Raw genomic sequence first — 23,684 nt, 5'->3', positions numbered from 1 at the left:
CCTCAATATCAAGTGTGTCCTTATTTATAAATCAATGCTTTGCTTTTTGTGATTAGGCTGATAATAACCACTGAGGAAAATAATAATAATAAAAGTGATTTATTCACCGCAAAACTAAGAGCCCTATAAGTCAAATTAAGCCAGGGAATACACTGTACAGTAGTTACAATGCAACAAATCCCCAAAATAAATGGAGTGCACATTTCTGGAAGGACCTTCGAACTAAAGGATAGGACACCATAGCTATCACCTGATTCTCATGGCAGAAACAGTATATAAAACAATTTTGTCTCTTATCTGCGATCCATGGGGAATAAGAATTGCTTTCATACATTACTCGTGGAGCAAAATCATTACCACAGGAAGCATGTTTTTACTGTATTGTACTAGCAAGGTGCTGAGGCTGTAATCCTACACACTTACCAGGAGTAAGCTTTATTGAAAAGAATGAGACTTAATTCTGAGGAGAATGTGTATGGACACATTCAGAGATGGTTCTCTCAGTTGTGCAGAGATAAATCACAAAAGCGGGGATCAGGTTGGTTTCTGCTAATGTAACACATTCCACGAAGTGACCACTTACTCCTCATTTGAGGAACTGTATAATAATAATATTAACAAATTTATTTCTTACCTGCCTCTCCATTCTGACTGAGGCAGGGAACAACAATAAATATAAAATACATAAAACTGAATTAAGAACATAATATACATTGTTAAAACATCCTAAAAGCATCCTAAAATCCACTGGATAGGCCTAACGGAAGAGATCAGTCTTTATAGCTTTCTTAAATGCTAAAAGACTATTAAGCTGACGAATCTCCTCCGGCAGGCCATTCCACAGTATGGGAGCAGCAGAAGAGAAGGTCCTCTGGGTAATACCTTTCAGCCTAATTTTGGCTGGCTGAAGGAAATTCTTCCCAGAGGACCTGAGTATGGGCAGATTGTATGGGAGAAGGCGATCCCGCAGATAGCCTGGACCCAAACCATGTAGGGCTTTAAAGGTGATAACCAACACTTTATACTTCTCCCGGAAACTAATTGGCAGCCAGTGAAGAGATTTTAAAACTGGTGAAATGTGGTCACCCCTAGGTGTACCGGTGACCAGCCTGGCTGCCATATTTTGAACTAGTTGAAGTTTCCAGGCTAGGCACAAAGGTAGCCCTATGTAGAGCGCATTGCAGAAGTCGAGCCTCGAAGTTACCAGTGTGTGCACTACCATCTTTAGGTCTTCTGACTCCAGGAAGGGGCGCAACTCCTTGTAACTCCTCCAGCTAAAGTAGTGATTTCCACCATACAATGCCTTGAAAGACATGGACCCTTGTAATACTAGTGGCATGGGATCTGTGGCAGCGTGAGCCCTTCCTGTGTTACCAGAATAAAGGAGAAGCCAAGGACATGTGGGAGGAGCCTATGCTAGGTCTCTTCCCCATGCCAGCAATATCCTTCCTGGAACTGGACCAATGCAAAAGTCATGGAATACAGATGCCTGACGAATGCAATCATTGCAAATTCTGATACAAACTGAGCAGATCTACAACTTCCAGGCTCACACACAGATCAGATGTAGTAGTAAACAGGATTAAACACTTCCTAAACGTTCTGACTAGATCTAAGCTGAAAAAGCATACATTTAACATGTGTACTTCCAAAAGAAAATACATTTTAAAACACACAGTTAAATGAGTTAAAAACCAAGATAGCATATTAACGCAGAAAACGGGTGGGATGGACACATGAGAGAATGCAGATGAAGGTGACGTTGACCACAAACAGACTAAGAGCGCAATCCTGTGCGCATTTAGAGAGAAAGAAGTCCTACAACTCTGAACATGTCCCAGCCAGCTGGGGCCTGCTGGGAACTATAGGACCTTTTCTGCCTAAACATGCAGAGGATTGTATCCTGATTCCTTCATCCCTACCCATAGATTGCTTTTCAATTAAGTATGACAAGCTTGATTGAAAGTATGGCCGATTTTGCAACGGAACAGACAAATCACAGTCTGCAGCCTGAATTAGTGCACAGACTACTAACGTCACTGCCACGCACAAACAACTTACAAACAGAAAACAATCCTTAACCCAACATATATTGGGAGAGAGAGAGAGAGATGAGTGAGGCCTAATTTGTGCTTGCATTAGCTAGCAGATAGTTTGATGGGAAAGTGTGGCATTACCCTGCAATTGAGTATCTTGTATATGTCTTGATTAGTATGTCTGCTAAGTATGGAGTGTTAGAACTGAGTGGGTGTGGTTTATGATGTCATAGGTGGGGGAAAGGAGTATATAAGGAGAGTGTTGGGAGTGTCTGAGGTGTGTGAGATGTTAGTTTGAGTGTGTGTGAGGAGAGTTGTTTATTGAAGAGTTTGGTTTCTAGGGATTTAGGATTGGTGAGAAGAGAGTAAAGTAGTGGTGTGTGGAGATTTTAGATCAGGCAGGATTGAAAGTATTTTATTTTTATCTAAAGCTTTTAAATAAACAATAAACTTATTATTTTGTTAGCTACCACATACCACATGTCAGCTTGGCATTAGTTACCTGCCTTACAGTTATTATTAATAATAATTGTATTATTTACCCGCCTCTCCATTTTGATCGAGGCGGGGAATAACAGTAAGTATAAAATACATAAAATACTGATTAAAAACATAGTATACAGTGTTAAAACATCCTAAAAGCATCCTAAAATTCCACTGGATAGGCCTGCCGGACACCTACACCAGATTATACCCACAGTATAGAGAGATCCTGAATTAAACCTGTTTCCCTCATAGGGAAACCTCAGTGGCACGGAGTGCCTTTTACAAACTCCGGTTGGTGGCCCAGCTGCGCCCCTATCTGGACAAGGATAACCTGGCTTCGGTTGTCCATGCTCTGGTAACCTCCAAGTTAGAGTTAGATTACTGCAATGCACTCTACGTAGGGCTGCCTTTGAACACGGTTTGGAAGCTGCAGCTCGTGCAAAATGCAGCGGCCAGATTGATTTCGGGAACCAGAAGGTTCAACCATATAACACCTGCTCTGGTCCGCTTGCACTGGCTGCCTGTATATTTCCAAGCCCAATTCAAGGTGCTGGTTTTGACTATAAAGCCCTACATGGCTTGGGACCACAATACCTGACGGAACGCCTCTCCTGACATGAATATACTTGGTCACTACGTTCAACGTCTAAGGTCCTCCTCCGGGTGCCTTCTCCGAGAGAGGCTCGGAGTGTGGCAACAAGGGACAGGGCCTTTTCGGTGGTGTTCCCCAGACTATGGAACAATCTCCCTGACGAGGCTCGCCTGGCACCAACGCTGCTATCTTTCCGGCACCAGGTTAAGACTTTCCTCTTTGCCCAGGCATATGGTGGCACATCTTAATCACCCACATGTTTAGTTTTTTAACGATTTTTAATGCTTTATGTGTGTGTTCTGTGTTTTAAAATTTAAAATTTTGTATACTTGTTTTTATCTCAATTTTAGAATTCCTGTAAACCGCCCAGAGAGCTCTGGCTATGGTGGTGGCATATAAGTGTAATAAATAAGTAAATAGCTAGGGGAAAAGTTTTATTTAACCCTGCCTAAGATCAAACATTCACTCCACATGCTCTTTTGTTCTGGCAAATGAGGAGCCAGCTGGTACTCCTCACTAGGCTGCATTTAGGCCTGGGATCGCTAGCTGCTGACTTTTAAGCTATAAACATTTGAACTTGTGTGAAAAAACTTGAAATGCCAAGTTAAACGTTGAAATTTCAGATAGCCTATAACTTGGGGGGGGGGAATTCGGCATTTTCTGATCAATTGAACAAAAACTGAACTCCTGCTCTACCACTGGGATTGTTTGTTTCCTAATAGTTGCCTGATGGCAAATGAGGAAGTCTTTTTAATTGTGTTGATAAGAATATAGTGTGGCGGTTGTCTGGGGCAACAGCTGTTTCATAGGGTTGGGGAACTGGCACAAGGAGATGAATAAGTGCAAAATAATAACATACCTTGCTAAAACGAAAGGCAGATTTAAGCCAGAGGAATTTAATTGCTTGAGTCAATAAGCAGAAACTGGGAATCTCTAGAAAGGTTTCAGAAGGAAGCAGGATTTTTTTTTTTACTGATATTTCCAAAGGGCTGAAATCCAACTAAACAGCTGGGTTCCAAATGAAAGGAACTCTTATTCTACCACCACAACTCCTTTTAAAGTCTTTTCTGTAATTTTAGGGATCGATGCCTGATGTTCTTTCATCAGCTCTGAAAAGCTTTGGAAATAATCCTGCAGACTGCCTCAATTTATCTGTTTCTTCCAAGTCCCCCACCTCACCCGTCCACTCCTTTTTTGGCTACAGTGACTGGAAATGCATGCTTCAGTCAAAAGTCAATGTTCCATCTGTCTAGCGTAACTACCATTTCGACCATCGAGGAAAACTGTCAGCTCATTCATCCTTCATTGTTTCAACAGAAACATATCCACCACGATCTGTATTTCTTTGCCTCAAACCTGGGATGATCTATCGAAAGGGGCAATGGGAAGGGAATCAGCAGAAGGAGCAGCGATTGTGCACGACTCCTTTAGATAGTTCATTCCAGATGTGTTATGAGAGCAAAGTCATTTTATGTAGGCATTGGACTGGTAAAACAGTTATTGTGGTAAAGTCCTATTTGCAAGTATCTTTGTGTATGTATTCTCAGGACATAGTGAGACAGTAGGATCACATCCATTTATTTATTTATTTATTTATTTATTACATTTTTAAACCGCACAATAGCTGCAGCTCTCTGGGCGGTTCACAAAAATTAAAACCATAATAAAACAACCAACAGGTTAAAAACACAAATACAAAATACAGTATAAAAAGCACAACCAGGATAAAACCACGCAGCAAAATTTATATAAGATTAAAATACAGAAACAGTAAAATTTAAATTTAAGTTAAAATTACGTGTTAAAATACTGAGAGAATAAAAAGGTCTTCAGCTGGCGATGAAAGGAGTACAGTGTAGGCACCAGGTGGACCTCTCTGGGGAGCTCATTCCACAGCCGGGGTGCCACAGCAGAGAAAGCCCTCCTCCTAGTAGCCACCTGCCTCACTTCCTTTGGCAGGGGCTCACGGAGAAGGGCCGCTGTAGATGATCTTAAGGTCCAGGCAGGTACATATGGGAGGTGGCGTTCCTTCAAATAAACCCTATTTTTGGAGCCAGCTTGCCAATCCACATTGGAAAGAGAATATAACCTACACAAAGCCCAATTTATATTGGAGTAGGCTCAATCTCTCTCAGGCACCGCTTTTTGTGTCATTTTTTCCTTCTTATTTTCTTTCTCTTTTTATTGTGAATATCAACAAACGGAACAGAAAACACATCGTGAAAATGAGTGAAAAACCCCATAGATTATATATATATAATTATCATTTTCCATAATACGTACCATTCCAAAAAAAAAGAAAGAAAAAAAGAAAAGAAAAAAAAGAAAAGAAGGGGAGAGAGTTATACAAAGGTTTCAAGAAAAGCAGACCAGATATCCATATGTTTATCCACTTGCAAGTTGCATCTATGTAACACTCATTCAAAAGTTGATAATGTTATTAGGTCCCCGATCCATTGCATTATAGGAGGTGTGAATTTGTTCTTCCAATGTGATAATATAAGTGTTTTGGCTGTCATAAGGGCTCTGAGGATCCATCTGCGCTGACCATGCATTAACTTCCAAGAAGCCGGTAGGTAATTTAGGAGGAGATGTACATTATTCCAACTATTGGGCACTGCCAAAACATATGAGTTAAAAAAGCATTAGATGCATTACATCTCCAACAGTTATGCAAGTTAGACAAACCCTTATTGAAAAGGCATTGTGAAATCCAATAGAGCCAAAACATCAATTTTTTTTTGCTGAATAAGATGTAATCTAAGATCCATAGAAGCTTCAGATACAGATGCTAGATTAACCATCCATAGGTTAGGCAAGATAGGACACTCTAATTCTCTATTCCAATCTAGTCTTAAACTATGGGTATCATATTTTCTTGCTGCTATTAAATATATATGGGTTGTAGATCGACGTGTCAGTTCAGCTGTTATAAGCATTTCTAACAATATTGGAGGCTCTGGAGCTGCAAAAGCAACTGGGCCAAACCTAGATTCCAGCAAGTGTTGCAACTGTAAGTATTGTCATTGAGCCATAGCAGGTTAATTTAACACACAAGTCTGAAAAGGACAAAAACTCATCATCTGAGCCTATTAATTGATCCAAAGTAAAAATCATCTTATCCATCCTTGTCCTCCACATAAATGCTTTCCTTCCAATTCTTAAATCTGGGTTTCCCCATACAGTCAATTTTGCATGAGAGAATGGATCAAACTGTAATTGACATGATATTATACACCATGTCTCTCCAGCAGCCAGACTTATAAGAGGGGTGGGTGGGTGGGTTACTTATTCTGCTATAACAAGAACTGAGTGCTGTCCATTTGAGAAGAGGTTCTAACAATAAGGCTTCCAGAACTGACTATGGTGGCAGTTCTAAGGGAGCAGAAGATAACCACAACTTAGTACAAGCCAATAGGTAAGCTTGATGGTACAAAGCTAGGTCGGAAAACCAAACCCACCTTCTTTAATTGGAAGCTGCATCCGTTTCAGAGATATTTGAGGAGGAGAAAAACCCCAGAAAAAAATTACGAAACAAAGCATTAAGTTGCTGGAAATATTTGCCAGGTATAAGTAAAGGAATCCCACACATAACATAAAGTATTTGAGGTATAAGGTTAATCTTAAGTGTGTTGACTTTACCCTGCAGGCTCAACTTTAATGGTGCCCATCTATATCTTGTGTAATCCCACTAATCAGTTTATTTTAATTTATTTTGATCAATTGAGATATATCTCTTGGAATGAGTATTCCCAGATAGGTAATAAAATCAAGGCACCACCGAAATTGACCATTAGCCAACACACTAGGAAATATATATATATATATATATATATATATATATATATATATATATATAGTACATTACCCCTTTTTTTGTCATGAAATTTAATTTGATTTCAAAATAAAGTTAACAAAATAAAAGCAACAAAATCAGAACATACATAATATATAGGGCTGTACCCCCCTTCCCGAACCACTTCAGATCCCAATCCAGACCTTCCAGATCGGGACCAAACCAGTTTGGGTCGATCCAGACCTCCCACGATCTATTTATTTATTTATTTATTTATTACATTTTTATACCGCCCAATAGCTGAAGCTCTCTGGGCGGTTCACAAAAATTAAAACCATTAAGAACATAATAAAATATCCAACAATCTAAAAACACAAATACAAAATACAATATAAAAAGCACAACCAGGATAAAACCACACAGCAGAAATTGATATATATTAAAATACAGAATTAAAACAGCAAAGTTTAAATTTAGGTGTTAAAATACTGAGAAAATAAAAAGGTCTTCAGCTGGCGATGAAAAGAATACAGTGTAGGTGCCAGGCAGACCTCTCTGGGGAGCTCGTTCCACAACCAGGGTGCCACAGTGGAGAAAGCCCTCCTACTAGAAGCGACCTGCCTCACTTCCTTTGGCAGGGGCTCACGGAAAAGGCCCCTGTGGATGATCTTAGGGTCTGGGCAGGTACATATGGGAGGAGACGTTCCTTCAAATAACCTGACCCCAAGCCGTTTAGGGCTTTGTATGTTAGTAGCAGTACTTTGAATTGGGCCCGGACCTGGACTGGCAGCCAATGAAGTTGTAAAAGGACTGGCGTGATGTGATCTGCTTCAGAACCGGATCTGGAGCGAGATCTGGAGGTCTGGATCGATATTTGGCCCCTGTTTTGGCCCCCCTTCCCCACTTACTTGCCTCCATGACAGATGGCAGAGGCAGGTAAGTGGGGAAGGGGGACAAAATGGGGGCTGAATAAGCCCCCTCCCCCACTTACCTGGCTACGACGTCTGCCTTGGATGCGGTCCATGCAGCGGCTTCAATTGCAGCCTAGGTCTAAAGCCGGAAATAGGCCTGGGTGGCAGTTGCTGCCACCATGTTGGACGATGGACCCAGGTAAGCCCCCCTCCCCCCTTACCTGCCTCCGCTGCCATCGCCACATGGACTGCAGTGGACAACGGAGCCAGGTAACCCCCCCAACTTACCTGGCTCCACCACCATCACCGCACGGTCTGCGGCAGCCAGGTAAGCCCCCTCCCCTTCCCCCCCTCCCCATTTACCTGGCTCCACTGCCATCGCTGCACAGACTGTGGTGGCGATGGAACCAGGTACGCCCCCTCCCCCCTTACCTGGTTCCGTCTTCCATTGCAGTCTGTGTGGCAGCTTCAATTGCCACACAGGCCTAAGGCCGGAAATAGGCCTTGGCCTATTTTTGCCCATCCCCTCAGACTCTGCAGCCTCCTTACAAAACTCTATAAGAGCTGCAGTATGTAGGGAAATCAGCAAAAATGAAATGCCCAGCCTTGTTGTGAACAGAAGTACTTTCTGCTAGTGCAAAGTCACCATTGGAATCAGATATAAAAGTCCCATCGTGTATTTAAAACACTGTAAAAATAAAATCTTCCCAGTTTCTCTGTTCATTTGTTTCACATATTACAGTATATGGCCATTTTAAATGCTGATTTTCAGCAATCAACAAGAGTTTTATCCAATGTAAGAGATTAACTCATGGGATAACGTCTTTGCATGCAACTACAAAAAGAACTAGTTTTCAGTATCTGATCTGCCAGGAGCTGATACACATTCTGTACTACAGGGGAAAAAATATATATTGGAGAAATTTATGTTGATTCATAATACAGCTAAGGATTATGAACTGTAAAATTAATCTATCAAACTAGGTAATTATCCATTCTGGTGCCAACACTAGTTATTAGACCTACAAATGCCATATATAATAAATGTGGGGTCGGGATTATATCCCCAGCCTTTAATCTAATTTTCTGAACAGAACCTATGCATGGTCTGTACTCTAAACAGCTTGATTGCAGTAGGCTCCATCCAAATGGTTGAACGGATATCTAGAGATTGGGGTGTGGCCAGCAGTTGTGATTCCAACAGTTTTCTATGTATTCATTGCACATCTGTTCTGCACAAGGCTACACTTTATGTCCAATGCTTGTAGATGAGCCAAGGCCCAGAGCAGGGTGGGTAAATACAATCTCACTAACACAATGCATGTTTAATATACATGTGTTACATATGTGCAAACAAATGCGTGCTTGGAAATAGAGTGAAAGTATTTTGTCGGCAAGAGCAGTAAAATACTTCAGCCCTTTGTTTTCCATTCCCAAGGGAATGCAAATGATTGCGTGAAATGGCTTTGCTCCCATATGAAACTCAACAGGCAAGAGAATTTAAGCCCCAAAGAACTGCAAGATATTCAAGCAAAGTCTTCAATTCCAACAGAAAGGACACAAGCTAACATCATCGCCAACACATTTGTTTGACTCACAAGGTCTTCATGGTATCCCATATGCCCAGAACTCCATAATAGGGAAAACTTTGGCTACGTATCATAGAAGCCAATCTCTCACCGCAAGATTGGAACCAGATTTAAACTGAGATTTGCCAGGTCAGGACAACTATGGTAATATCTGCACTACAGATGCAACTGTCACATCTTCTGTCAAAGGATGCTGAGAAATGCAGAGTTTTTTTCAAGGTGCTAAGAAGCCCCTCTCGGGAAAGAGAAAAAAAGATGGTTAAATGAAGTTTAAACGGTTTTAAATTTGTAGAATGGGCCTGTGATAAGGATGTGAGAATTGGCAAATTAGCTCATTGACATTCTTCGATTTCCTTTTCAAAATCCTGTTCCTAGTTGGATCTATAATCACATTGCAAGCTTCTTCTCTTTTTGTATGTGGAAATTCATGACTGCATTTTTCAAAATGTAAGTATTTTTGTGTACATTGTTGAATTATAAGCATTTACTCCCATTGAATAAAGGATATATGTCTGTATATGTGTGTGTGTTCGAACCCACATTTGATACCAAGAAGTACAGACAGAATAATTTCTGGTGAAAGTCAAATTGAAATGAATTTCTTGACCATTCCAACCATGAGAATAGTTTGTAAGAAAAGAAAAACCACAATGTCTCCTCTCTGGATCCTGAAAAATCCCCTTGTGACATACCAAGGGTTCCCTACCATTCCAAAGCCAAACACTGAGGCTGCAAGTTGAACCAGAACCCGGAATTGATGTAAAGAATCACGCTGATCCCAAGATAATGATAATGATAATGACAATAATAATAATAATAATAATAATAACAATTTAAAAAAAATATTTCTTACCCGCCTCTCCAGTTTGATCGAGGCGGGGAACAGCATCAAATATAAAATACATAAAATATGGATTAAAAACATAGTATACACTGTTAAAAGCATCCTAAAAAACATCCTAAAAAGCATCCTAAAAGCATCCTAAAATTCCACTGGATACGCTGCTCCTCATGCACATGCAAGCATAGGATGACATAAGTAGAAATCTCTTTCATTTGTATGGGAGAAAAATGAAACACCAATCTACATACATATTAAAAGAATTTTATAATGCTCCTATATTTTTAGTGTCCTATTTGTGAAGAAAGAAAAATACACAATGAAATTGAGGCCAACATACAGTGCATATGAATTAAGACCACTCTGCCGGGGGGCGGGGGTGGGGCGGGGAGAATCTCCTGAATTCAGATTCTGCAGTTTGGCACTAGAATATATATATGTCTCATTTATTCAATGAATAAAACCCCCTCAAACTAAAGGTATTTAAAAGCTTATGGATGTTTGGATTCATTTAACTGAATTACAGTTTAGGAAAAACTATATACACATAGAACTGACTGGCACACAACACACATATTCAATGTTTAGATAACATACATTAGAAAAAAAAATCTAATGAGGATATTTTAAGACCAGAAAATCCATCAGCCCCAAATCCACAGAAGACAATGTGGAAGGAATTAGTATCCAGGAGAATAAACTGGCAAGCATTATATAAAAATACTGCCTTAAGAATTCACAACGAGATGATTTCATAAGCCTCTCATCTGAAATAACTTGCACTGATTTTTTTCTAAAGAAAACATACATTTAAATCCTGCAAATGTGTTTGCTCTTATAGCCAATTCCCTGTTTTCATAGAAGCCATGATTTGCTTATATGAATTGTGTGAAAGCAGAAAATCAAACAGTATTGCCCCTAAGAAGCTTTAAAGTTTGTTACCACAATATTCTAGTTTACATGCAACTTCTAGGAAATCAAATTGGCAACTATGCTTTGCACAGTCATTGCCTTAAGGAGACTTTAGCTGGTCTGAAGATGATGTGCTGCCTAGACTTACTTATTTTTAGGCCCGGTCTCATGAGACTGTCATAAAACTGTTCCCAAAATTTCCACCCCACATATTCACAAGTCCTTTTCATTCCCATTTAAATTAGGGGGCAATTTTTTGCTTCTTGGGGAGGGGAGAAATGTTCCCAAGGTTTTGGTGAGCTTGCCACTTACTATCTAGTTACCTTTACGTCTTTCTAGTTACTTTTAAATGTGGGTCACTCCCAGTCTGCATGCAATTCTCTGCCACTCTCCAAGCTCAGTAGAGGCACTGAAGTTGGGGAAGAGTTTTTCGCTCCCCCCATCCCAATATAGTCGTCCTGCAATGAATGGCAGGAAGAAAAAGGAAAAAAACAACAACAACCTAGACTCAAATGTTTGGTTCAACCCAACATTTTACTTTCAAGATGTCACTTTACACAACTGGGAGAAAGAGTCCATAAATTCTTGAGTATGACTTATGATCTGTCCTGGTTCATCCGTTTCTGCCTTACTAAATGATATCTTTACTATGAATCACATTTGTCATACAGTTGATGGGGATAACATGCCAATTTGTAAACTGATGCCTCAGAAGTGACCAGTAGAAGCCTAGTACCCTGTGTTCTCACCTGAGATATTTTCGATGCCTTCCTTTCAAGTATTAGAAATAGACACATATGGATGTATGGTATGACCTTCAGGGATTTTGATGGTCTATCTAGCTCAGATATTTTTGGGGAAATATTTCTCCTCTTCTGCGAAGTGCCTTATAAAAGAGCACTTCAGTTATAATTAATGTATTTGCTAATTTTAACATTTCCCCTTACTTTTGCTCACAATTATCCTAGGACAGAGTAAAATATTGTGATGTTTACCCCATGTTGCTTTTGTGGACTTACTGGCTGAGCAGAGATTTGAATCCGAGTTTCCCACTTTTGTTTAGGGATGTATACATCTGCAAATCTTTCTTGTTTGTTTCTTTGTTTGTATGTTTCTTAAATCTTGGGGTGGGAGTGAACATTGCTAGCAGAAGGCTGAGGAAAATTGAGGCATAAACTTCAATTGGCAGTCAGCACTTTGTCAGGGATACTAATTTTGTTTAATTGTTTCAAAATATGGGACTTAAAATAAGAACAGCATTGAGTTTGAATTGGCCTGGCTAGAATGAAGGACTCCCATCTTTAAACACAAGGACTAATTTATCAGTTGAGAAGGCTCACTTTCCCAGGCAGATACCTCTTCTAATTAACGTTTTCACTAAGAAGATGAAAGTGTACTATGCGTGAATTAGCAAAATTCAAATTCACCAAACTCCCCCAAATTCCATCTTGAAACTTGTTTCCGCTTAAGCCCATATCAGATTGTAAGCATTTTAATTTTTTTGCATAAAAATCCATGTGTGATTTTATGCTATTTTCCCAAAGGTAGGCATCAATTGTGCTCTTCTTTGAAACATATGCATTCTGCTCCCGTCAGTTTAAGTGTATTTCTGTGCATTTTACAAAGGATGTAGTTTTGCATGCACATTTTTCAAATGTATGCATGCCATTAAACATTATTTTTTGGGGGGTGGGGGGCTCTGCAAATCACACTGCAGCCCACACACAGATACATTACATGGGGATCCTACACACATAGATAACTGCTTATATTTGGGCCAGACTTTTTGTCCATCTCTAACCCAGTACTTGTGGCCCTCCATATGCTTGGGCCTACAGCTTCCATCAGCTCTAGCCTGCATAGCCAGTGCTGAGGGATCATGGGAGTTGTGGGGCAAAGCATCTAGGGCCACAAGTTGTCCACCCCAAACTACTATAACTAGCTGCAGCTCTCTTTCCCATCACCTGCTCTCTATCCCTTTCAAGGGAGATGTCAGGGATTGAAAATGGACCTTTCTGCATGCAAAGCAGGTGCTTTGCTTCAGAGCTTCAGTTTCCTTCTGATAACCTATTTTAGCTCTACAAAACACGAATAGAGAGATCACATGGTATGGAGAATGTGGATAGGAGAGACATTTTTCTCCCTCTCTCAAAACAACTAGAACCCAGGGTCATCCCGTGAAGCTGATTGGTGGGAGATCCAGGACAAATAAAAGGAAGTACTTCTTCACACAGTGCATAATTAAATTATGGAACTCACTACCACAAGATGTAGTGATGGCCACCAATTTGGATGGCTTTAAAAGGGGGTTGGATAAATTCCTGGAGGTGAAGGCTATCAATGGCTACTAGCCCTGATGGTTCTGTGCTATCTCCAGTATTCAAGTCAGTAAGCCCATGTGCACCAGTTGCTGGGGAACATGGGTGGGAGGGTGCTGTTGCACTATGTCCTGCTTGATCATCCCTGGCTGATGGCTGGTTGGCCACTGTGTGAACAGAGTGCTGGACTAGATGGACTCTTGGGCCATAGCTAGACCTAAGGTTTATCCCTGGATCGTCCAGGGGTCAAACCTGTTCATCTAGGTGACACACAGGGGATCCAGTGTTCAAGCAGGGGCGAACCCTGGATGATCCCAGGATAAACCTTAGGTCTAGCTGTGGCCTTGGTCTGATCCAGCATCAGGGCACTTCCGATGTTCTTATGTTCTTACATCCCGGTATGAAGACAAAGCTCTGAACGATAAGCAAACTGCCTTCCCCTCCCCTCCACAAAAGCATCAGGCATGGTATTTGTCGCTGTGTGTGCTTGTGTTCCCCCTTCCCTTTTGTGAGGAATCGTAGTGGCCTGATTTATCCATTTACCAGTCTGGCTATTCTTTTGGTGCATTGGAATACTGGGCACACATGCCTAAGGATGCTTGAGAAATCCAGTCTTTGCACATTCCTACAGAAAATGACCTGATTCGCACCTCTTGAATTAATGTGAAGATCAGAAGTTAGCTACCCATTACATTACATGTGTTTTAATAATATGTGGATTTCTTTTCTAAAAATGCAGATTAATGTGGAATATAATTATGAGTAAAAACGTGCAAAAGTGACACAGTTCAGAAACTGATTTGTTCATGTAATAAATAAATAAATAAATCCTCACAGACAGCCTCTCCATTGCCTTACACAAATATTGTTTTATTGGTGTTTTAATGGATGTGTTTTAAATGGGTGTTTTCAATTGATAGATTCTTAAAATGTTTAATTAATAATTAGTATTCTATCTGTATTTTCGCCATGTTGAGTGTTATTTTCTGGTTGACAAGCAGGATATACTGTATGTTAAATAAACAGATAATAAGCAATATTGTGAGTGAGATGGTTGCTCTACATGGAGGCCTGATTTGAAGAATCCTCATTCTTCCCCATTTGAGGGGAAATAATTTTACAGACCACACATACAGGCCTTTCTGTGGAGTGGCTGCTTCAGAAGTTATGTTATGTTCATGGTTGAGCCTGCAAGTATGTTTGCTCCTCCAGCACACAGAAAGGCCCTAGGTGGGCTTTCCACTGTGTCTGTGGGCGTCTACTTGCTAGACCTGTCTACTGACACAACGTTAAGATAAGGGTCAAGGAAGGCAAAGCTGCTGAGTTCTAAACGAAAATGTTCTGAATTGTTCAAAGAGAATGAAAGGCTTGACTGTGCACAAGTGAAGAAATATGACTAGATAAAACCCCATGGCCTGAAGGTGACTTTCGCTGTAGCTTTTCAGGAAGGCTTTGTGAGGGTGATGTAAGATGAGGCCAGAAAGGGATAAATGAGAGGGGGGGTGAAAGCATAGGGTAATGTGTTAGCGGGAAGGAGGGAAAAGATGACAGATGTTAGGGATGCCATAAAGGAAGGAATGACAGGGGCTGATGACAATTTGGGCCTGAGAGGGGAGGGAAATAAACAAAAGAGCAGCTTAAATAGGTAGAGGGGAAATGTCATCATGGACAGAAAGCTGTGGAGGGCAAACAAAATGAGGTAAAGCTGTAGAAAAGCCAGTTTTGTGGAAGAAATTCACATCACTGAAGAAAAACCGCCAAAAGCAACCACATTTTCGTTAAATGCATGACAAGCAAAATATGATTTGTTTGCTTCACCATGTTTGTATTTTTCCTCTGTGTTGAAGTGCAGGTCTCTGAAGACGGAATGTGCTTAACATTTCCTTGAAAAGTTCCCTGGTGTTATTGCCAGAGTGAAAATTGGAGTGGAGGTAAGTCCAATAAAAATTAACATGGGGAATATTTTAAAATCCCATGGGACCTCAGAAGTCAACAAGACATTTCGCTAGAATAATATTTGGAATTGGCCAATATTTTCCATGGAACAAAATGCTGCACAAATCCATTTTTGTTGTTGATGTTGTGTGGAACCAAAAGCAATTATTTTTAATCAATCAATACAATGTATCAAGGTTACTTTTCAAGCGAGAAAGTGGTCAGTCTAAACTTTAGAAATCTGCTCCATGTTTTTCTCATAATTCTAACATACTAGAATCAGGAGCAGTTCCAAATGAAACTGAAACTTGACCCTTCCCTGTGAGAAATTGTGAAAGAATTTCTCCTCCCCCTTGAGAAATTTGGTGAAATTGTTCCCCCAATGTCTCTGCCCACAAATAGGAGGGAGAATTTTGAGAGGCCACACGTGCACAGCTCTAGTAAAGAGTTTACTTGACTCATTCTACCATTTCTGCTGTGCCAAAGCCAAAAATTATAACCCAAGGGCCTTACTTATTTTTATACTACTCAGACATTTTGTTCTTAATTATGTAATGATTGTCAGGTAATTATGATGAGCATGGCCCTAGGAAATATTTTCACCTCAATGTAGGCTCCTCGCCGAAATTCATTTGTAGAACACCTTGAGCCTTGGAGCATATAGATGAAGAGCGTATTATGAAATTCCTCTATGCACACAGTTTTTCTGTATCTCCTGCAAGTATTAAGTTAAAGGCAGAAAGAGTAAGGACAGCTCTCTTCCTTGACATTCTGCAGTGGCCAAGTCAAACAGAAATAAATAAGCATTGAATTTCCTTTTTGTCATTTGAAGCCTCTGACTTGGTGTTCCCTGTTCCAATGCATTAGGGTCTCATTAATGGCAGATTTTCAGGATACAGTAAGCAGCAGCCAATATCAAAACCACAAACATGGCCTTGGAAGAACTCCTGAAAGGAGGATAGTACACCATCCTAAAGGAATGGGCACGTCAGAAATTATCCACATTATCACAGAGGGGAAAGAAAATTCTATTCATTAATATTTACACAGTAGTAAACACAGCTAGACACTGGCCAACTAGGCAAATTCCCTTTCCACATGCTTACAATCTAGAAGAGCCCCCAAAAGGGGAAAGACAAGGCAAGGTTCTAAAACTTAGAGCTCAGCAAAGATGAAGTGTGGTCTGGGAAAATGAATGCAAATAGGACCAGCCCTCTCATGTTGTCACTGTTATTATTAATTAATAGTAATTAAAGTGTAATTAAAATATGTTGTATCATGGCACAATATATTATGTCATCACATAATATATTGCATTTCATAAAACTATAATTGTGGTGTAAAAGGACACTCCGGGGCATGCACTTGACTGAACAATCTCCCCAAAAGTTTGCAAACAATAGATACAGCCTAGGAAAATATTGCAATAATTGGATTTCATTTTGGATGAACAATACAGAGTTTAGCTGATTCATCCTACCATCTCTGCTTTGCCAAACCCAAAAATATAACCCGAAGGCTTTATTTATTCATACTGCTCAGACATTTTGTTCTTAATCATCATGTAATGAGTGTTAGGTAATTATGATGAGCATGGCCCTAGGAAATATTTTCACCTCGATACAGGCACTCTCACATGCACTCTAGCTCACAGGCACTCTAGCTGACTGCCCACCTGCCACAGCCTTCAGCTGTCTACCACTTCTGTCCCGCTTCTGTTCCATACAGTCAGGAATAGGCGGCTGCCACTTTCAAAGCCAAAAATGCAATGCCCAATGTGATGTAAGCCAGTGTGGTGTAGTGTTTAGTGCCAGACTAGGACTAAAGAGACCCTGGTTCAAATCTCCATTCCATAAAGTTTTCTGTGTGACCTTAGGTCAGCCGCTACCACGGGGAGGGGCCATAATTCAGTGGTAAAACACATGCTTTAAATACAGAAGGTCCTAGTTAGAAAGGGGGCACGTAACATAGTTACCTAGGGAGGTTGTGGGCTCTCCCACACTAGAGGCCTTCAAGAGGCAGCTGGACAACCATCTGTCAGGGATGCTTTAGGGTGGATTCCTGCATTGAGCAGGGGGTTGGACTTGATGGCCTTGTAGGCCCCTTCCAACTCTGCTATTCTATGATTCTATAGTGATGCATGACCACCTGCCACATTATACGATCCCAAACTACAGCTTCCAAGATACACCTTGAGACTGTGCATGTGCAAAAACTCATATACACGGAATGTGATTTCATACTAAAGGAGAACTCTCATCCGCGTTCATATGGGCAAATCGTTTCTTTCCAAGTAAATATCAAATTCACTCCCAGGAAGGGCTCATCTACACCAAGCAGAATATTCCACTATGAAAGTGGTATATAAAAGGCAGGAGCCGCACTACTGCTTTATAGCAGTATTGAAGTGCACTGACAACTGTTGGGGCCCATTGACACATACCATATACCGCTTTCATAGTATTCTATCCTGTTTGGTGTAGATGTGTCATGGGCCCCAGCAGTTGTCAGTGCACTTCAGTACCACTATAAAGCAGTAGTGTGGCTCCTGCCTTTTATATACCACTTCCATACCACTTTCATAGTGGAATAGCCTGCTTGGTGTAGATGAGCCCAATGTTTGCTCATCACTAGTTGCAACATCCATTCCCAGAAGTATGACTCCATGTTAGAGATCTCTGCTTCTCCTCTTTTTTCTTGGTATACTCATGCATTGCACTGTCCAGGTGATTACATATATCAGATAATTCTAGCATATGCATGACCTTGTTCACTAAAGTCTCTTTGTCTCTGGTAATGTAACCTAAAATATGAAAAACAATCCTGTTATGATCATTGAACTTGATGAGGATTGCAAGGAATTTGGCAAAATAAAATCACTAGGGGTGTGCACGGACCCCCCGCTCCGCTTCACTTCCAGATCCGCGATTTGCGGATCGGGCCGCTTTGCTCCGCCCCTGCTCCACCCATGTCCGCTCCGCTCCGCTCGGAGCTCCGGATCCAGATCGGAGCTCCGTTTTCCCCCCCATAGGCTTGCATTAAGCTAAAAAAGTATACAACTTTTTTTCTGTTAAAGTTAGAAACCTCAAGTTTGGCACCATGACACCTCATGAAGGTATACACACGCACGCCAAGACTCACGGCAATCCCATCATCCCCTGATTTTTGGGGAATTTATGAAAATCGGGCACCTCATTCACACCCCTTTCGATAGCTCCGTCAATTTGCACGTTAGAAACCTCAAACTTGCCACCATGACAGCTTATCTAGGGATACATATGCACGCCAAGACTCAAGGCAGTCCCATCATCCTCTGATTTTTGGGGAATTTATGAAAATCGGGCACCCGATTCACACCCCTTTCCATAGCTCCGCCAATTTGCATGTTAGAAACCTCAAACTCACCACCATGACAGCTTATCCAGGGATACACATGCATGCCAAGACTCAAGGCAGTCCCATCATCCCCTGATTTTTGGGGAATTTATGAAAATTGGGCACCCCATTCACACCCCTTTCCATAGTTCCGTCAATTTGCATGTTAGAAACCTCAAACTCGCAACCATGACAGCTTATCCAGGGATGCACATGCACGCCAAGACTCATGGCAGTCCCATCATCCCCTGATTTTTGGGGAATTTATGAAAATCGGGCACCCCATTCACACCCCTTTCCATAGCTCCGTCAATTTGCATGTTAGAAACCTCAAACTCGCCACCATGACAGCTTATCCAGGGATACACATGCACGCCAAGACTCAAGGCAGTCCCATCATCCCCTGATTTTTGGGGAATTTATGAAAATCGGGCACTCCATTCACACCCCTTTCCATAGCTCTGTCAATTTGCACGTTAGAAACCTCAAACTCGCCACCATGACAGCTTATCCAGGGATACACATGCACGCCAAGACTCAAGGCAGTCCCATCATCCCCTGTTTTTTGGCGGGGCTTAAACCTGCAGACATCTCAATGGGGCCATTTCAAAGGAAATTCCAACATGCCATGAATTGGGGAGTATGAATCTTCTTCCACACTTGAAAAATGGATTTGAAACTTCCAAAACTCCAAGTGAGCGCAGGAAGGACTTCTCCCCTGAGTCAAAGCCAGACACACACAACATCCCTGCAAGGCGGGCAGGGGAGGAGAGAGGGAAGGCAGGCAGGCAGGCAGCAGACATTTCTGTGGGCATAAGGAAGTGAGCCAAGGATAAGCCAGTAATGCATATAAAATGGAATAAATTAATAAATAAATAAACGAAGGAGGGGTGGAATTAAAAGCAGCAGTATTGCTGAATAAACAACAAGAAGAACTTTAAAGAAAGGCTATATCTGTCTTTTACCAGCAATAGGGGGATGTGCCCAGGGGAGGGGGAAGCAGCAGCTGCCAATTTGACTGGTCAACCAGTCTTTTAAGAAGCAAGGCTGTCAGTTCAACTCATGAAAGACATTGCTCCACCACTAAGAAGTAGAACTGTCACTTCAACTCATGATAGGCATTGCTCCATCGGGTTACTCTCTTTGGAAGGCTCTGATGGCCTTCCAAGTACAGGAGAGAGTGAGGGCACGTCCACATGGGATGCCCTAGGGGAGCTCATCCCCTTGCACCACATCTTTTCAGTTGTTCCCCAAAGTTAGGGTGGGTAGCAGTGCTGTATTTCTATCTCTTATTATTGGCTTAGTATATGATTTCACAGGTTGTGTTTGTGCATTTGGTGGGGCTACTGTTTTAAAAAACACTGGGAAAAGTCCGTTCAGACTAAGAAAGAGAAGTTCCCAGAATCCCAAGTTACCCGTTTTGCCTATCCCCTCCTCCAACTTTGAGATCATGTGATCATGACCGGGAGTTGACTCTGCCCCTCAGCCCTTCGGAAAAGGTATTTTTCCCACCGGTTTTTTAAAAAATTCTAGCGCGCGACCCGCACCACGCAGAGAGCTGAGAGTAGTCTCAAAATGACCCCCATCCACGACTCTCCAAGCACAAGAATTTTTAGAAAGATAGCTTCAAAAACAACACAGTTATCCCCCTTTCTTTTCCGCAATGCAATCCTATGGGCGAAATGTTTCAAGATGGCGATAGAAGCGGAACGCGGAAACCGGAGCACTCCGAAAATGGGCGCTTCTCTTCGCCTTGCTTCTAGGGGTCCGCGGTCCACTTCTACTCTGCCTCTGGGCAAGGCGGAGCAGGCCAATTCGCTCCTGCTTCTGCGCTTCTAGTCTCATGCCTAAAAACCACTATATAGCATTCTTCAACTATTTAATAAATCCAACTCCAAAGTCTGTATATTCCTGGCTCATATAGTGAGCTGAAAGAGAACTTTTCCCAGATACAGGTGACATTAAAAATGAATCGTGTCTTCAAAGTTTGCCTTTTATAAATCATTCCTGGAATGGAATGTTTGGTAGTATCTTGTGCATATGAAGACCAGCTGTTTGCCTAGAGAAATTGGCATTTGAAAACTCTTTGAAAGGAACAGGCAAGTACAATATGTTCCATAACATTAATCATATATAGGCATGTCCTGATCAGTCAAGGCTGTCACCTGGGTATGGGCATGTGGAAGAATGAGGCATTGCATGAGTGGAGTGTGTAAATAAAGAGACGACGCACAGAAAATGGATTTAAAATAAGGGCCACTTTTATTGAAAATTCTGCAAGAGGTGGAGGACTAAGTGGGCATCCTATTTTGGCCATCCATCTGGCCTTAAAGGGATCGGGCGAGTCATTCGTAGCCAGAGAGGTGTGGCCAGTATTCCACCACCCCTCTGGCTTCCCCAGGATGGGGTTGGTAGGCCTTCTGGTGTCGCTCCCCCCGTGTTACAAAACTCCGGGTGAGTGAGAAAGGTTGGCCTCAGAGGTAAGCCCTATCTCACCAGCTGTGAGCCTCAGACGTTACCCCTCACCACTAACGGTGCCAAAGAATGCTTACCATTCCTATGCTCGCCCACAATGCACTTTATATGCTGCACTGCCTCCTCCCCCGAGTGGCCCCACTGAGGGCGCGCCAATGGCTTGCCCCCCACGCTGCACCTCTCCACCCCCACCCGCAACGGCCCCCGCGTGCCCATGTGCCAGGGTGTGGCAGATAGGCAATACTGCAAGCAGTAAGAGAAAGAAGCACATTTCCCTATGAAAGCATCTTGATTTCTTTGATGACGAGCCATACGAGATTGAAAAGTGTTGGAATATTGTAAGGCAGCCTTCCTGGACCTGGTGCCTTCCAGATATGTTGTTGGACTACAACACCCAGCATCCCATGTTTTGTAGTCCAACACATCTCAAAGGCACCAGGTTCAGGAAGGTTTCTGTAAAGAATGTATTCAAGGTATTTTTGTTGCATCTAGGGGTTGGTCTTTTTTGCACTCTGTGATATTATTTGAGTAATGCTTTCCATGCATGATCTAAGAGGAATTTCAAAATGACCAGAAAGAACGATATGATTTACAAATGTTACCATGTGAATGAAGAGCTACCCAGGAAATAAAGAAGACAAATGTCCCAGGTTACCCAATTTAAAACATTCGCCAGCTAGAAATTCCAACGATACAGCAGAGGTTTCAGACCCTGTACCCCCTGCTGTGCATACGATGCAAATGTGCGATAAAGCATTTTTGCCTTTCCCTGGTAACCTTTATCTTTTATCCCAAAAGGAGGGAAGGAATGTGGGAATCAAGCATCCATACTTATCGTTTGCACATATGCCTTTAGTCACATATCATTACATTGTATACTCAGTGGTGGAAGAGTGTGTGTGTGTGTGTGTGTGTGTGTGTGTGTGTGTATGCAGAGTGTGAAGTCCCACTGCATATACAAATTTTGGGACTAATGATTGTGTAAAATGGCCCTAGATTTGCAGGGGAATACAACCCAATTCCCATGTTTGTTAATAAGGAGATAAAAGCTGTAGTTTAGGTTGCATTTGGGTAGGAAAGATATTACTAGTACAATTTAAAGGAAGACAGCACAAAGTGAACATATGGGTTGTTTTGCTTTTCCTGACACATGGCTTATGAGTTAGTGGCATTAACACTGTCTTCCTTACACAGCCTGCCAGATCTGGATGGAGCCACAATGCATTAAAATTCTATGCATTCATCACTCAGCATTTGGGTCTGTGAAATCAAACCTATTGATTGATTTCATTTTGAATTGGTGTGCAGGAGATGGTTATCTGATGTGCCATTCCATGCGTCTCGAATCCCAAACCTCCAGCCACACACTTTCATCATATAAACTTCTCTCCTGCTCCAGCTTCAGACTATGGATTTGTATCTATGGTAGGGTGACCATATGGAAAGGAGGACAGGGCAGTTGTATCTTTTAACAGTTGCATTGAAAAGGGAATTTCAGCAGGTGTCGTTTGTATGCAAGCAGCACCTGGTGAAATTCCCACTTCATCACAATGGTTAAAGCTGCAGGAGCCCTGCCCTCTTTTGTATCTGGTCACTCTAATATAGCTCCTGCAGCTTTAATTGTTGTGATGAAGAGGGAATTTCACCAGGTACCGCATGCATACCAATGACATCTGCTGAAATTCCTCTGCTATACAATTGTTAAAGATACAGGAGCCCGGTCCTCCTTTCTATATGGTCACCCTAATCTATGGGCAGCAAAGAACCTTTCATTTTACAAGCATCCCTCAGTCCCAGCCATTGGCTAAGCTGTGATGTCCCAGAAGACCTGCATGCAACATAGCATTCTTAGCATAACATAATAGCTAAGGCAACACATTTATACCCCACAAAAAATGACCTAAATCCTTGGATAAGTTACATATGGCAAATGGAGCCAATATCTAAACTGAACACTTGATTGGATGTTTTTTCTTCTTCTAGACACTGAAGGGAAGTCATCTTGGTGTAGTAGTTAGTGTGTGTAATTAGGAGTGAGGACACCAACATTCAAATCCCTAAACTATAAAGCTCACTGTGTGACCATCTCTCACCATAACCCTTCTCATGTGGTTGTTGTGACACTAAAATAAGGGGAGAGTCATGTTTACCGACTTGAGCTCCACGGAGGATTGGTGGAGCACAAATTCAATACCTTACGGTGTTTAATTGGGTAAGTAGAGTATTGGCCAGATTTGCGACAAAAACAGAACTGATCTTTTTTTGCTTTCGTTCGGTTTGAAAGCACGTCTAGAATGTGTTCTGTCATCTGGAAAAAATGGAGTTGAACATTAACTTGAGTGCTTATGATTTGAACACGAAGCCAATCAGCCTGCAAATGGGATGGTCAACATTAATTCAGAGGGCTTTTGTTTGTTC

The sequence above is a fragment of the Elgaria multicarinata genome, chromosome 9 (assembly GCF_023053635.1).
Source record: "Elgaria multicarinata webbii isolate HBS135686 ecotype San Diego chromosome 9, rElgMul1.1.pri, whole genome shotgun sequence".
Taxonomy (NCBI): Eukaryota; Metazoa; Chordata; class Lepidosauria; order Squamata; family Anguidae; genus Elgaria; species Elgaria multicarinata.
The sequence above is the reverse complement of the archived record's forward strand: the minus strand, read 5'-3'. Positions refer to the sequence as shown.